Source organism: Schistocerca gregaria, chromosome X (assembly GCF_023897955.1).
Source record: "Schistocerca gregaria isolate iqSchGreg1 chromosome X, iqSchGreg1.2, whole genome shotgun sequence".
Classification (NCBI taxonomy): Eukaryota; Metazoa; Arthropoda; class Insecta; order Orthoptera; family Acrididae; genus Schistocerca; species Schistocerca gregaria.
In genome coordinates, this window is record NC_064931.1 from 336,628,041 (window position 1) to 336,641,823 (window position 13,783).

A 13,783-nucleotide genomic window follows, 5' to 3' on the forward strand; every position below is an offset into this window, starting at 1 on the left:
ACCTTCCAAACTTTACAGAAGCTGTCCTTCGAACCTTGCAGAACTAGCACTCCTGAAAGAAAGGATACTACGGAGACATGGCTTAGCCACAGCCTCGAGGATGTGTCTAGAATGAAATTTTCACTCTACAGCGGAGTGTGCGCAGATATGGAACTTCCTGGCAGATTAAAACTGTGTGCCGGACCGAGACTCGAACTCAGGACCTTTGCCTTTCGCGGGCAAGTGCTCTACCAACTGAGCCACCCAGACTCACGCCCCGTCCTCACAGCTTTACTTCTGCCATTCTAGAAACATCCCCCAGGCTGTGGCTAAGCCATGTCTCCGCAATATCCTTTCTTTCAGGAGTGCTAATTCTGCAAGGTTCGCAGGAGAGCTTCTGTAAAGTTTGGAAGGTAGGGGACGAGGTACTGGCAGAAGTGAAGCTGTGAGGACGGGGCGTGAGTCGTGCTTGGGTAGCTCAGTTGGTAGAGCACTTGCCCGCGAAAGGCAAAGGTCCCGAGTTCGAGTGTCAGTCCGGCACACAGTTTTAATCAGCCAGGAAGTTTCATATCAGCGCACACTCCGCTGTAGAGTGAAAATTTCATTCTAAGTTTTGACAATGTTGACTGGAATTCTCTCTATAAAAGTCAAGGGACATGAAAGTGAGGCAGTGGTTGAAAAGGAATTGAGACAGGTTTGTAGCCTATCCCCGAGGTATTCAATATTCAAAAGCATTTCTGAAGAGGAGAAATTTTATTAATATCGAATATAGATTTAAGTGTTAGGAAGTCTTACACATTCTGAGACATCAAGGGCTCACGAATTTAGCACTGGAGTGAAGTTTGGGGGTGGGGGTTAAATCGTAGAGGGAGAGCAAGAGATGAATACAGTAAGCAGATTCAGAAAGATGTAAATTGTAGTAGTTATTCGGGGATGAAGAGGCTCGCACAGGGTAGAGTACCATAGAGAGATGCATCAAAACAGTCTTTGGACTGAAGACCACAACAACAACAGAAAAAACAAGCTGAATGTAGTAAATGTCACGAAACCTTAAAACGTGTGAATTCATTTTGAAACACTCTGTATAATGAGGCACAATGCAGCGAAGCCGACAAGTTACACTGTCGAAATACTGTGTTTGGTAAACGACTGCACACGGCTGGGCACCCAAGAGCAATAAAAACAGTTGATCCACCGGGAAAGCTTAAGATCAAACAAGGTACAATATGTTTCCATTTTCGCAGGCCATGCTGTTAGCTTCTCTTTATGATGACGACTGGTAGTCCGATTTTCCAGTTACGGAACTTTTGTTGTCAGTGAACAAGAGGGGTTCCTAAGATTTTAGTCAGCTGTTAAATGTCTGTATGTCTGTGTATGTTGGTATATACGCCTTCCATAGAAAATGCTCCTCTATCTCTGTAGCTCATTTCGTAATCTCTTGCCGCTTTTGTCGAGAACATTTTTAAGTAAATAATATCTCCAGTTTGATAGACATTGTAGAAAACTAGTTTTACATGTGCTTGGCTTAGCGTATTTCATATCCCATGGTTGACAGTTGAGAGAAACCACCCAGTATCCCCCGTTACACACACTCGAGAGAATCATCGCTACTTTACACCGAGACGAAATTAATGCGGTGAAAGGGAGTCACAGTAAGAATTACTCTTTTGTGTGCCTGAAATAAGTTACAAGATCAGCATTTTATCGCCATAATTACGTTTTTTTTCTTTCACTGTCCATAACTGCAATTAGCACACGAGGGAGTACAAATAAGCATTATATACATCTATATTCACACCCTGCAAACAACTGCAAAATATAAGGCAGAGGGTACGTCCCATTGTACCAGTAATTAGGGTGTTTTCCTCCTCCATTTACGTATGGAGCGCGGGAAGAATGAGTGCTTAAACACATCCGTACGTGTTGTAATTAATCAAGTCTTGTCCTCACAATCCCCATAGGGGCGATAAGGAGGGGCTGTAATACAGGGTGTATCATAATTAATGGCGTTAACTCATACAATTGAAAGTACACGATACTAGAAGCAAAAAAGTCTCAGTAAACATAGGGTCGAAAATGCATACCTTAAGAGCTACGAGCAATCTTTCATCTTCGACACTGTGAAGCAAATCTCTTCTACTGCAAGTTCTTTACTTTACACATTTTGTGAAGTAGTAGTATGGACCAAGAAAAGCTCAGTTCTTCGGCATCACTGTGACACTCTTTCGCGGAGCAAACAAAATTGTGACCATTCATGTCGTCCTTCTCTGTACATGTTCAATATCCCCCGTTAGTTGAGGTCTATTTAGTACCAGTCCCACATCCTTGAGAAATATTCTAGGATGCGTTGCGCGATTGATTTGCGAGCAGCCTCCTTCGTACTGACTGCATTTCACCAGTATTGTACCAATAAACCGAAGTCTACCACCTGATATACACCTCTACTGCGCCTATGTGATCATTCTATTTCATATTCCTATGATCCACTGATATTACAGTTCTAGGATACTACGTTTTTTTGTTTTGTGAAGCGCACAAATTTACAATTCTGAACATTTAAAGCAAGTTGCCAGTCTTTGCACTACTTTGAAATCTTATCAAGATCTGACTGAATATTTCTGCAGCTTATTTTACACAGTACTTCATTATAGACAACTGCATCATCTGCAAAAAGTCTGAGGTTACTAATATTATTGCAATGTCATTAATATACAACATGAACATCAAGGGTCCCAACACACTTCCCTAGGGCACACCCGAAGTTACTTCTGTATCTGTTGATGACTCTCCATCCAAGGTAAGATACTGCTTCCTTCCAACCAAAAAGTCCGTAACAACAGTCACAAACTACGCTTGGCATGCCATGTGATTGTACTTTTGATAATAAGCGCAGGTGTGGTACTAAGTCAAATGATTTTCGGAAATCGACGAGTACTGCGTCTTCCTGACTGCCTTGATCCAAAGATACGTCATTTGGGAAAAGTGCGAGTTGGGTTTCACAACATCGATGTTTCCGGAATCCGTGTTGGTTGGCTTGGAGAAGGTCATTTTGTTCGAGATCTTGCAATACGTTTAATCTCAGGAAACGTCATAAAATTCTAAAAAAATCTATGTCCAGAATATTGGATGGTAGTTATGTGGATCACTTCTACTACCCCTCCTGTAAAAGGGTGTGACATTGTGACATGTTCATTCTTCCAAGTTATGGGCATATGTTAGTAAGGGACCTACGAGAGATTATAGTTAAAAGACGGGCTAACTCAGGCGCAAATTCAGTGTAGAACTCAGAGAGGGCTTCCATCGGGCATGGAGATTTGTCCAGTTTTAAAGATTTCATCTGTTTCTGAACACCACTGACACTAATTATCAATTTTATTCGAGTGTTACTTGAGGCTTTCCCGATGGACTAGTCGTTGATATATTTCTCGGACGAGATGTAGGATGTTGTTGTAAAACTTCTACAATATTTCATCGGCGCACCTGATCGACATATTCAGGTGCGGCGAATAGAATGCTAAGGCTCTGACCGAAGCCTCCTGTTTACGCCAGTCTTAACATGAGAAAGCCACGCCGTTCGGATCACGGATTTACTTCAAACTCCGTACACTGAGCCAGCATAATGTACAAGTAGCAAGGTGTACTACCTAGGCAATTTCGAGAAAATCGCAAGAGACGTTTTATCGCAAGAGACGTTTTACGCGTTAGTGAGGTACCGGTGGGTTGGGACCTTGAGCAAGAGATCGCGGCGGTCATGTGGTTAGCGTTCAAGCTCTGTTATCGGTGGATCGCTGAATCAAGTTTTGTTTATCTTTTTTTAAAATTTATGTTTCTTTAAGCATCTGTTGTATTATTTCTTTCACATAACATTTGAAAGGTAATATGATGAAAAGGAACCTTTATTGAGTTTCCAATTTTATTTGGTTGTTTGCTAATTTTTATTTTTTATAATTAACAACAAGTGAACTATCAAACGCATGAAGTTGTCATGCTAATGTATGCCTGTCGTGATTTCCGAAATTCCTTATACCTGAAATCTGGTAAGGTACTGGAGAACTGTTTTGCACCTGGACGCTTCGATCTGACGACACGTTTCAAGGACGTGGGACGGGCTTGTAAAGAGCATGTCAAACATCGATACATAAAGGTGGAAATAACTTTATTCTATAATACAATGAGTTAGAATATGCCAAAATATGAGGGTGATGGGCGATTAACCGACGGAAGTGCTTTCGACATTACGAGTTGCAGGACGATATTTTTTGTACAGACACGGAAAACATAAATTAAAGCGGCATCTACTACATCGAATGAATGCAGTTTTCCCTCATGCACAAGGAATCTTCAGAGTTTCTGAGGAAAACAAAGGCCGCTGACATTTTGAAAAATTACTCTTTTTCTCGAGGAATTGGACGCAAACCATGCGTGATGCAACATTTTCGTAGATATCGGTGCTGAAAATTGGCAATGTACAACTGAAAGTATTTTAATAGCATCTTCACGAGAAACAATTTCTCGTTTATTCTCAATAAAATAAGACCGAATGTGAAGGCGCTCGATAAACACGTGAACTTGCCTAGAAATAAAAGTCGGATAATATTTGTCGTAATAATAAAAAATTAGTAAACATCGAAATGACATTGGAAATTCAATAAAAGTTCATGCAAATACGCGTATCTTTTCGTCATGTTACCTTTTAAATGTAATATGTAAGAAATCCCCCCCATGAACCATGGACCTTGCCGTTGGTGGGGAGGCTTGCGTGCCTCAACGATACAGATACCGTACCGTAGGTGCAACCACAACGGAGGGGTATCTGTTGTGAGGCCAGATAAACGCGTGGTTCCTGAAGAGGGGCAGCAGCCTTTTCAGTAGTTGCAGGGGCAACAGTCTGGATGATTGACTGATCTGGCCTTGTAACAATAACCAAAACAGCCTTGCTGTGCTGGTACTGCGAACGGCTGAAAGCAAGGGGAAACTACAGCCGTAATTTTTCCCGAGGACATGCAGATTTACTGTATGATTAAATGATGATGACGTCCTCTTGGGTAAAATATTCCGCAGGTAAAATAGTCCCCCATTCGGATCTCCAGGCGGGGACTACTCAAGAGGACGTTGTTATCAGGAGAAAGAAAACTGGCGTTCTAAGGATCGGAGAGTGGAATGTCAGATCCCTTAATCGGGCAGGTAGGTTAGAAAATTTAAAAAGGGTAATGGATAGGTTAAAGTTACATATAGTGGGAATTAGTGAAGTTCGGTGGCAGGAGGAACAAGACTTTTGGTCAGGTGAATACAGGGTTATAAACACAAAATCAAATAGGGGTAATGCAGGAGTAGGTTTAATAATGAATAGGATAATAAGAATGCGGGTAAGCTAATACAAACATCATAGTGAACGCATTATTGTGGCCAAGATAGATACGACGCCCACACCTACTACAGTAGTACAAGTTTATATGCCAACTAGCTCTGCAGATGACGAAGAAATTGATGAAATATATGATGAGATAAAATAAATTATTCAGGTAGTGAAGGGAGACGAAAATTTAATAGTCATGGATGACTGGAATTCAAGAGTAAAAAAGGGAGAGAAGGAAACATAGTAGGTGAATATGGATTGTGGCTAAGAAATGAAAGAGGAAGCCGCTTGGTAGAATTTTGCGCAGAGTATAACTTAATCATTGCTAACACTTGGTTTAAGAATCATGAAAAAAGGTTGTATACTTGGAAGAACCCTGGAGATACTAAAAGGTATCAAATAGATTATATAATGGTAAGACAGAGATTTAGGAACCAGGTTTTAAAAATTGTAAGACATTTCCAGGAGCAAATGTGGACTCTGACCACAATCTATTGGTTATGAACTGTAGATTAAAACTGAAGAAACTTAAAAAAAGTGGTAATTTAAAAAGTCGGGACCTGGATAAACTGAAAGAACCAGAGGTTGTACAGAGTTTCAGGGAGAGCATAAGGGAACAATTGACAGGAATGGGGGGAAAAAATACAGTAGAAGAACAATGGGTAGCTTTGAGAGATGAAATAGTGAAGGCAGCAGAGGATCAAATAGGTAAAAAGACGAGGGCTAGTAGAAACCCTTGGGAAACAGAAGAAATATTGAATTTAATTGATGAAAAGAGAAATATGAAAATGCAGTAAATGAAGGAGGCATAAAGGAAAACAAACGTCTGAAAAATGAGGTCGACTGGAAGTGCAAAATGGATAAGCAGGGATGGCTAGAGGGCAAATGTAAGGATGTAGAGGCTTATCTCACTAGGGATAAGATAGATACTGCCTACAGGAAAATTAAAGAGACCTTTGGAGAAAGGAGAACCACTTGCATGAATATCAAGAGCTTTGATGGGAACCTAATTCTAAGCAAAGAAGGGAAAGCAGAAAGGTGGAAGGAGTATATAGAGAGTCTATACAAGGGCGACGTACTTGAGGACAATATTATGGAAAATGGAAGAGGATGGAGATGAAATGGGAGATATGATACTGCGTGAAGAGTTTCACAGAGCACTGAAAGACCTGAGTCGAAACAAGGTCCCGGGAGTAGACAACATTCCATTGGAACTACTGACGGCCTTGGGAGAGCCAGTCCTGACACAACTGAGCAAGATGAATGAAACAGGCGAAATACCTTCAGACTTCAAGAAGAATATAATTATTCCAATCCCAAAGAAAGGAATACAAACGAATGAAACAGGCGAAATACCCTCAGACTTCAAGAAGAATATAATTATTCCAATCCCAAAGAAAGCAGGTGTTGACAGATGTGAAAATTACGGAACTATCAGTTTAATAAGCCACAGCTGCAAAATACTAACACGAATTCTTTACAGACGAATGGAAAAACTAGTAGAAGCCGACCTCGGGGAAGATCAGTTTGGATTCCGTAGAAATACTGGAACACGTGAGGCAATACTGACCTTACGACTTATCTTAGAAGAAAGATTAAGGAAAGGCAAACCTACGTTTCGGGCATTTGTAGATTTAGAGAAACCTTTTGACAATGTTGACTGGAATACTATCTTTCAAATTCTAAAGGTGGCAGGGGTAATATACAGGGAGCGAAAGGATATTTACAATTTGTACAGAAAGCAGATGGCAGTTATAAGAGTCGAGGGACATGAAAGGGAACCAGTGGTTGGGAAGGGAGTAAGACAGGGTTGTAGCCTCTCTCCGATGTTATTCAATCTGTATATTGAGCAAGCAGTAAAGGAAACAAAAGAAAAATTCGGAGCAGGTATTAAAATCCATGGAGAAGAAATAAAAACTTTGAAGTTCGCCGATAACATTGTAATTCTGTCACAGACAGCAAAGGACTTGAAAGAGCAGTTGAACGGAATGGACAGTGTCTTGAAAGGAGGGTATAAGATGAACATCAACAAAAGCAAAACAAGGATAATGGAATGTAGTCGAATTAAGTCGGGTAATACTGAGGCATTTAGATTAGGAAATGGGACACTTAAAGCAGTAAAGGAGTTTTGCTATTTGGGGAGCACAATAACTGATGATGGTCGAAGCAGAGAGGATATAAAATGTAGACTGGCAATGGCAAGGAAAACGTTTCTGAAGAAGAAGAATTTGTTAACATCGAGTATAGATTTAAATGTGAGGATGTCGTTTCTGAAAGTATTTGTATGGAGTGTACCCATGTATAGAAGTGAAACGTGGACGATAAACAGTTTAGATAAGAAGAGAATAGAAGCTTTCGAAATGTGGTGTTACAGAAGAATGCTGAAGATTAGATGGGTAGATCACATAACTAATGAGGAGGTATTGAATAGAATTGGGGAGAAGATGAGCTTGTGGCACAACTTGACTAGAAGAAGAGATCGGTTGGTAGGACATGTTCTGAGACATCGAGGGATCACCAATTTAGTATTGGAGGGCAGCGTGGAGGGTAAAAATCGTAGAGGGAGACCAAGAGACGAATACACTAAGCAGATTCAGAAGGATGTTGGCTGCAGTAGGTACTGGGAGATGATGAAGCATGCACAAGATAGAGTAGCATGGAGAGCTGCATCAAACCAGTCTCAGGACTGAAGACCACAACAACACCAACATGTAAGAAATAATATGACTATTATTGAAAAAATACAAATTAAAAAAAGTCCGCTGGAATCGATCTGGCGATTCACCGATTACGTAGCTTGAACACTATCCACATGACTGCCGCCAGCTCGTGCAGAGGGTGGCGACGTACTGATACATCATGGACGCGTAGATCTTCCTCTTGAGATTTTCTCGAAATCGCATACGTAGTACACCTCACTACGTACATATTATGCTATCCTAAATGACAACTAGAAGTGTACAAAGTTTGAAGTAAAGCCGTGATCCGAACGTGGTCGCCTTCCCTTTTAAGAAGAACGAGCGCAGTACGAACGCGCCAAATTCGGTGACCAATAGCGCGGACATCCGAGAGAGACAGCTACGGCACCTGTCGGACAATGAACCACCAGCTTCGACGCACGCACAAAGGCTGTCAGTCACACTGTGCACTGCCGTCGGCTGCCCCAGCGTGCTCTTTCGGGAGCCGCCTGCCGATGCACGGTATACACCAAAATTCTCTTGTCAACCTCTTCGTACTGTGACAGCGTCATCCAAGAAGCAGCGGAAATTCGCAGCCCGACTAATTTGGTGAAGAGGGGTACAGCATGCGATCTAGCGCTGGCCATGTTAAAATCACACTGACCGCAAAGAGGAACTGCCAGTCGTACAAGGCATGACGGTGCGGTTCCCTCACAGATATTCGGCTGACAACGGCGTGGATGGGCACACGTTAGCGCGTACACGTATATCGGCAGTCGGCTCCGGACAAAGGGCACGGGGCAGGCCGACTGCAGCGCACAGTGTGTTTGACAGCCTCGGCACGTGCGTGGAAGCTGTTGGTTCATCGTCCGACAGGTGGTGTAACTGTCACTCTCGCTACCTGTCAGGAAATCTGCGCTACTGGTCACTGAATCTCCGCAGTATCTTCGTAAACTGGCATAAATATGAGGCTTCGGTTACAGCCTCAGTAGTGTGTTTGCCGCACCTGAAGATGTCGGTTAGTTGCGCTGATGAAATTCTGAGGAAATTTCACATCAGACGTCACGCCCGAGAATCATCTTTACAATTATTTCATTTATTTTTTCAGTGGTACGAGGATTAAATTTGGGCGATTCTCCTGGATGTTGTTTTGTAAAGGAACACTTGAAAACGGAGTTGAGCATTTTTGCTTTTTCTTTGATATCCCCAATTTCAGTTCACTTCTCTTTCACGAGTGACTGGACACTAACTTTGGTGCCATTGACAGTCTTTACATATGACCAGAATTTCGTTGGGTTGTGTGAAACATCATTTGACAGCACACTGAGGTGACAAAACTCAGAGGATATCTCCTAAAGCCGGACGGTGTGGCCACGCGGTTCTAGGCGCTTCAGTCCCGAACCGCGCGACCTCTACGGTCGCAAGTTCGAATCCTGCCACGGGCATGGGTGTGCGTTATGTCCTTGGGTTAGTTAGGTTTAAGTAGTTCTAAGTTCTAGGGGACTGATGACCTCAGATGTTAAGTCCCATAGTGCTCAGAGCCATTTGAACCATTTGATATCTCCTAATATCGTGTCGTACCTCCTTTTGCAAGGCGTAGCACAGCAACTCGACGTGGCATGGACTCTGCAAATCGGTGGAAGTCCACTGTAGAAATACTGAGCCATACTGTCTACATAGTCGTCCATAATTTCGGAAGTGTTGCCGCTGCAGGACTTTGTTCACGAAGCCTCTCGATTATGTCCCATAAATGTTCGATGGGATTCGCGTCGGTCGATGCGGATCGTCAAATTATTTGCTCGAATTGTCCGGAATCTTCTTCAAACCAATCGCTAACAATTGCAGCCCGGTGACGTGTTTGGGAACGTGTAGACCGTGAATGGCTGAAAATGGTCTCCAAAAGCCGAACATAACCATTTCCAGTCAACGATCAGTTCAGTAGGACCACAGGACCCAGTCCACTCCACGTAAACGTAGTCCACACACCATTACAGAGCCACCATCAGCTTGTACAGTGCTTTGTTGGCATCTTGGGCCCATGCCTTCGTGGGTCTGCGCCAAACTCGAACCCTACCATCAGCTCTAACCAAATGAAATCGGGACTCATCTGAGCAGGCCACGGTTTTTCAGGCATCTATGGCCCAAGCGATATGATTACGAGCGCAAGAGAGGTGCTGTAAATGATATCGTCGTCTGCTTCTATAGTCCATTAACGACAGAATCCGCTGCACTGTTCTGACGGATACGTTCATCGTACGTCCCGCATTGATTTCTGCGGTTATTTCGCAGTGTTGCTTCTATGTTAACATTGACAACTCAACGCGAACGACGCTGCTCTCGGTCGTTAAGTGAAAGCCGTCGGCCATTGCGGAGACCGTGGTGAGACGTAATGCCTGAAATATAGTATTCTTGGCACACTCTTGACACTGTGGAATTCGGAATATTGAATTCTCTATCGATTTCCGAAACAGAAAGTTTCATTCGTATAGTTCTAGCTGCCATTCCGAGTTCAAAGTCTGTAAATTCCTGTCGTGCGGCTATAATCACATCGGAAACTTCTTCACATGAATAACCTGAGTGCAAATGACAGCTCCGCCAATGCACTGCCCTTTTATATCTTACGCGTTAATACCACCATCTGTATATGCGCATATCGATATTCCACGACTTTTACCACCTCACTGTATTCTGCTACGGTACGCAGTGAAGGCTTCTCTCATTGTTTGTTCTCTTGACAACCAAATGCTTTTGATTCAGCATGTCTCTGTCTATAACGCTATGCTTTGTTTACACCTTTTATAAAGTAGTCCTCATTTCTTTAGAAGTTTCTTTAGAGTGACCGTATACCAAGGAGAATCTTTCTCAACTGTCCTACTGTGTACATACCTATCCATATCTATCTATCCGTGGATGAACAAGGTCTATGACGCTTTGACAAGGAAGTCATTTTATTCGAACTTTGAGACCCAAGCGTTGCGCACTTGCAGAAAAGGATAAACGAAGCTGAGAAGGTGGAGCACAGTGTAACAGATAATTATTTTCTTCAATTTTGAAAAATACTTTATTCTGTGAAGATGCAGTTTTTTTTACGAAGTTTTCTTTAAAGATCCCTCGTAAATCATTTAAAGCTCACAGACTCTGGAATGGTTCACAAATTCGTGTATTTATTGAGAATATTAATTTATGAATGTAAACTGTCAGTGTGTGCCCAGTGCGGGACAGAAGGTAGTACCCATATCAAAAAAAGTTTTGCATCACCCCGGTTCCCAGAACTCCTGAAGATAGACGTTGACTGTGGATATTGTATCACAGACACAGACCCTTTGACTGTTCAGAGATGTCACTAAACCCGCCCAAAGAAGCAAACAACCATGCATGAGCAGCGCCTATTAGATGTAGGGGATCCGACAGCCGAACAGTTCCAGTCATTCCAACAGGAAGGAGGTACACGGCTCGTATTGTCTGTAGTTTAACCATGCCTAGACGGTCAATACCGCGGTTCGATCGCATCCGCGTTGTTACTTTGTGCCAGGAAGGGCTCTCAACAAGGGAATTGTCGAGGCGTCTCGGAGTGAACCAAAGCAATGTTGTTCGGACATGAAGGAGATACAGAGAGACAGTAACTGTGGATGACATGCCTCGCTCAGGCCGCCCAAGGGCTACTGCTGCAGTGGATGACAGCTACCTACGGATTATGGTTCGGATTAACATTGGCAGCAACGCCGCCATGTTGAATAATGCTTTTGGTGCAGCCACAGGACGTCGTGTTACGACTCAAACTGTGCGCGATAGGCTGCATGATGCGCAAATTCACTCCCGACGTCCATGGCGAGGTTCCTCTTGGCAACCACGACGTCATGCAGCGCGGTACAGATGGGCCCAACAACATGCCGAATGGATCGGTCATGACTGGCATCACGTTCTCTTCACCAATGAATGTCGCATATGCCTTCAACTAGAAGATCGTCGGAGACGTGTTTGGAGGCAACCCGGTCAGCCTGAACGCCTTAGACACACTGTCCAGCGAGTGCAGCAAACTGCTGTTTTGGGATGTGGTGTCGACGTACGCCACTGGCGGTCATGGAAGGCACCGTTAACGGCTGTACGATACGTGAATGCCATCCTCCGACCGCTAGTGCAACCATATCAGCAGCATATTAGCGAAGCATTCGTCTTCATGGACGCCAATTCGCGCCACATCGTGCACGTCTTGTGAATGACTTCCTTCAGGACAACGACATCGCTCGACTAGAGTGGCCAGCATGTTCTCCAGACATGACCCCTATCGTACATACATGGGATAGATTGATAAGGGTTGTTTATGGACGACGTGACCCAGCAACCACTCTGAGGTGGTGGTGGTGGTGGTTAGTGTTTAACGTCCCTTCGACAACGAGGTCATTAGAGACGGAGCGCAAGCTCGGGTTAGGGAAGGATTGGGAAGGAAATCGGCCGTGCCCTTTCAAAGGAACCATCCCGGCATTTGCCTGAAACGATTTAGGGAAATCACGGAAAACCTAAATCAGGATGGCTGGAGACGGGATTGAACCGTCGTCCTCCCGAATGTGAGTCCAGTGTGCTAACCACTGTGCCACCTCGCTCGGACACTCTGAGGGATCTAGGCCGAATCGCCGTTGAGAATATGAACGATCTGGACCAACAGTGCCTTGATGAACTTGTGGATAGTATGCCACGACGAATACAGGATTGCATCGATGCAAGAGGACGTGCTACTGGGAGAAATCTGGATCACCACCTCTGAAGGTCTCTCTGTATGGTGGTACAACATGCAGTGTGTGGTTTTCATGAGCAATAAAGAGGGCGGAAATGATGTTTATGTTGATCTCTATTGCAATTTTCTGTACAGGTTCCGGAACTCTAGGAACCGAGATGATGCAATTTTTTTTTTGGTGTGTGTATATACAAGAGTACAGCGTAACAAGCATGGAAAGCTACATTCATGCTGGCATTACTTATGTTATTCTTCAGAATACAGGCTACGTTTAATGGTAGATAAATTTAATGTTTAGAATTTTTGCAAAAAATCAATTCTTTTTACAATATTCATCGAACTTATTAGGTTGACATCAAATTTGAGGCATCCACGCTGTCTTCTGGTTTGCCCCAAGCAAACAGGTTTTTGTAAAACCATTATTACACTGTTTTTTCTGACACATGTGCTGTATCTGCTATTTCAGAATACATAAATGCTTTTGGGTTTTTGAGCGCCCACCCCCCTCCTCCTCCCACGGAGTCACCGTAACCATTCTTATTCCTAATCACTCTACCAATATAGTTATCTGGGTTGTTAGTAGGTAGCTCTCCTAAAATATAATCTTGAATAGCTGCCAAATTGTTTTATTCTGTGTCCCCATTATGACCTTTAATATCTTGATTGTCTGATTAATGTCATACACAAACATCACAGCATCATCGGCAAACAACCGCACGGTTCTGCCCACCCTGTCCGCGGTCCTTTCACTATTTTAAGGAACGCTTCTGACGGTACCCAATTTTTTTTTGTAATTTTGCGGGTCCTTCCTTTTACCCTTCTTATATACATGAGTCATCTGCGCTCTGTTCTCTTATTGGTTTTCTGTCCCTGTTTATCTACCGCTGTCTCGAGTGCTAAATGTTCTTCAAACACTTCTTTAACACATTGTGGACGGAAAAAGAAGGAAGAGTAGAGTTTAACGTTCCGTCGATAACGAGGTCATTAGAGACGGAACAGAAGCTCGGATTGTTGCAGGTGTGTGGAGGGAAATCGGCC

General features: G+C 43.2%; 1 protein-coding gene and 1 non-coding gene across 2 annotated transcripts in view; one reads left to right on the top strand and one right to left on the bottom strand.

The window, feature by feature from the left end:
* The window catches only part of LOC126298059 (translation initiation factor IF-2-like), a 37,696-nt gene that overhangs the window by 12,389 nt on the left and 11,524 nt on the right, over nt 1-13,783 (top strand). The gene's annotated exons all lie outside the window — the stretch shown is intronic.
* Nucleotides 175-249, bottom strand: Trnas-cga (transfer RNA serine (anticodon CGA)). Its single transcript has one exon. It is a non-coding gene; the product is annotated as a tRNA-Ser (tRNA).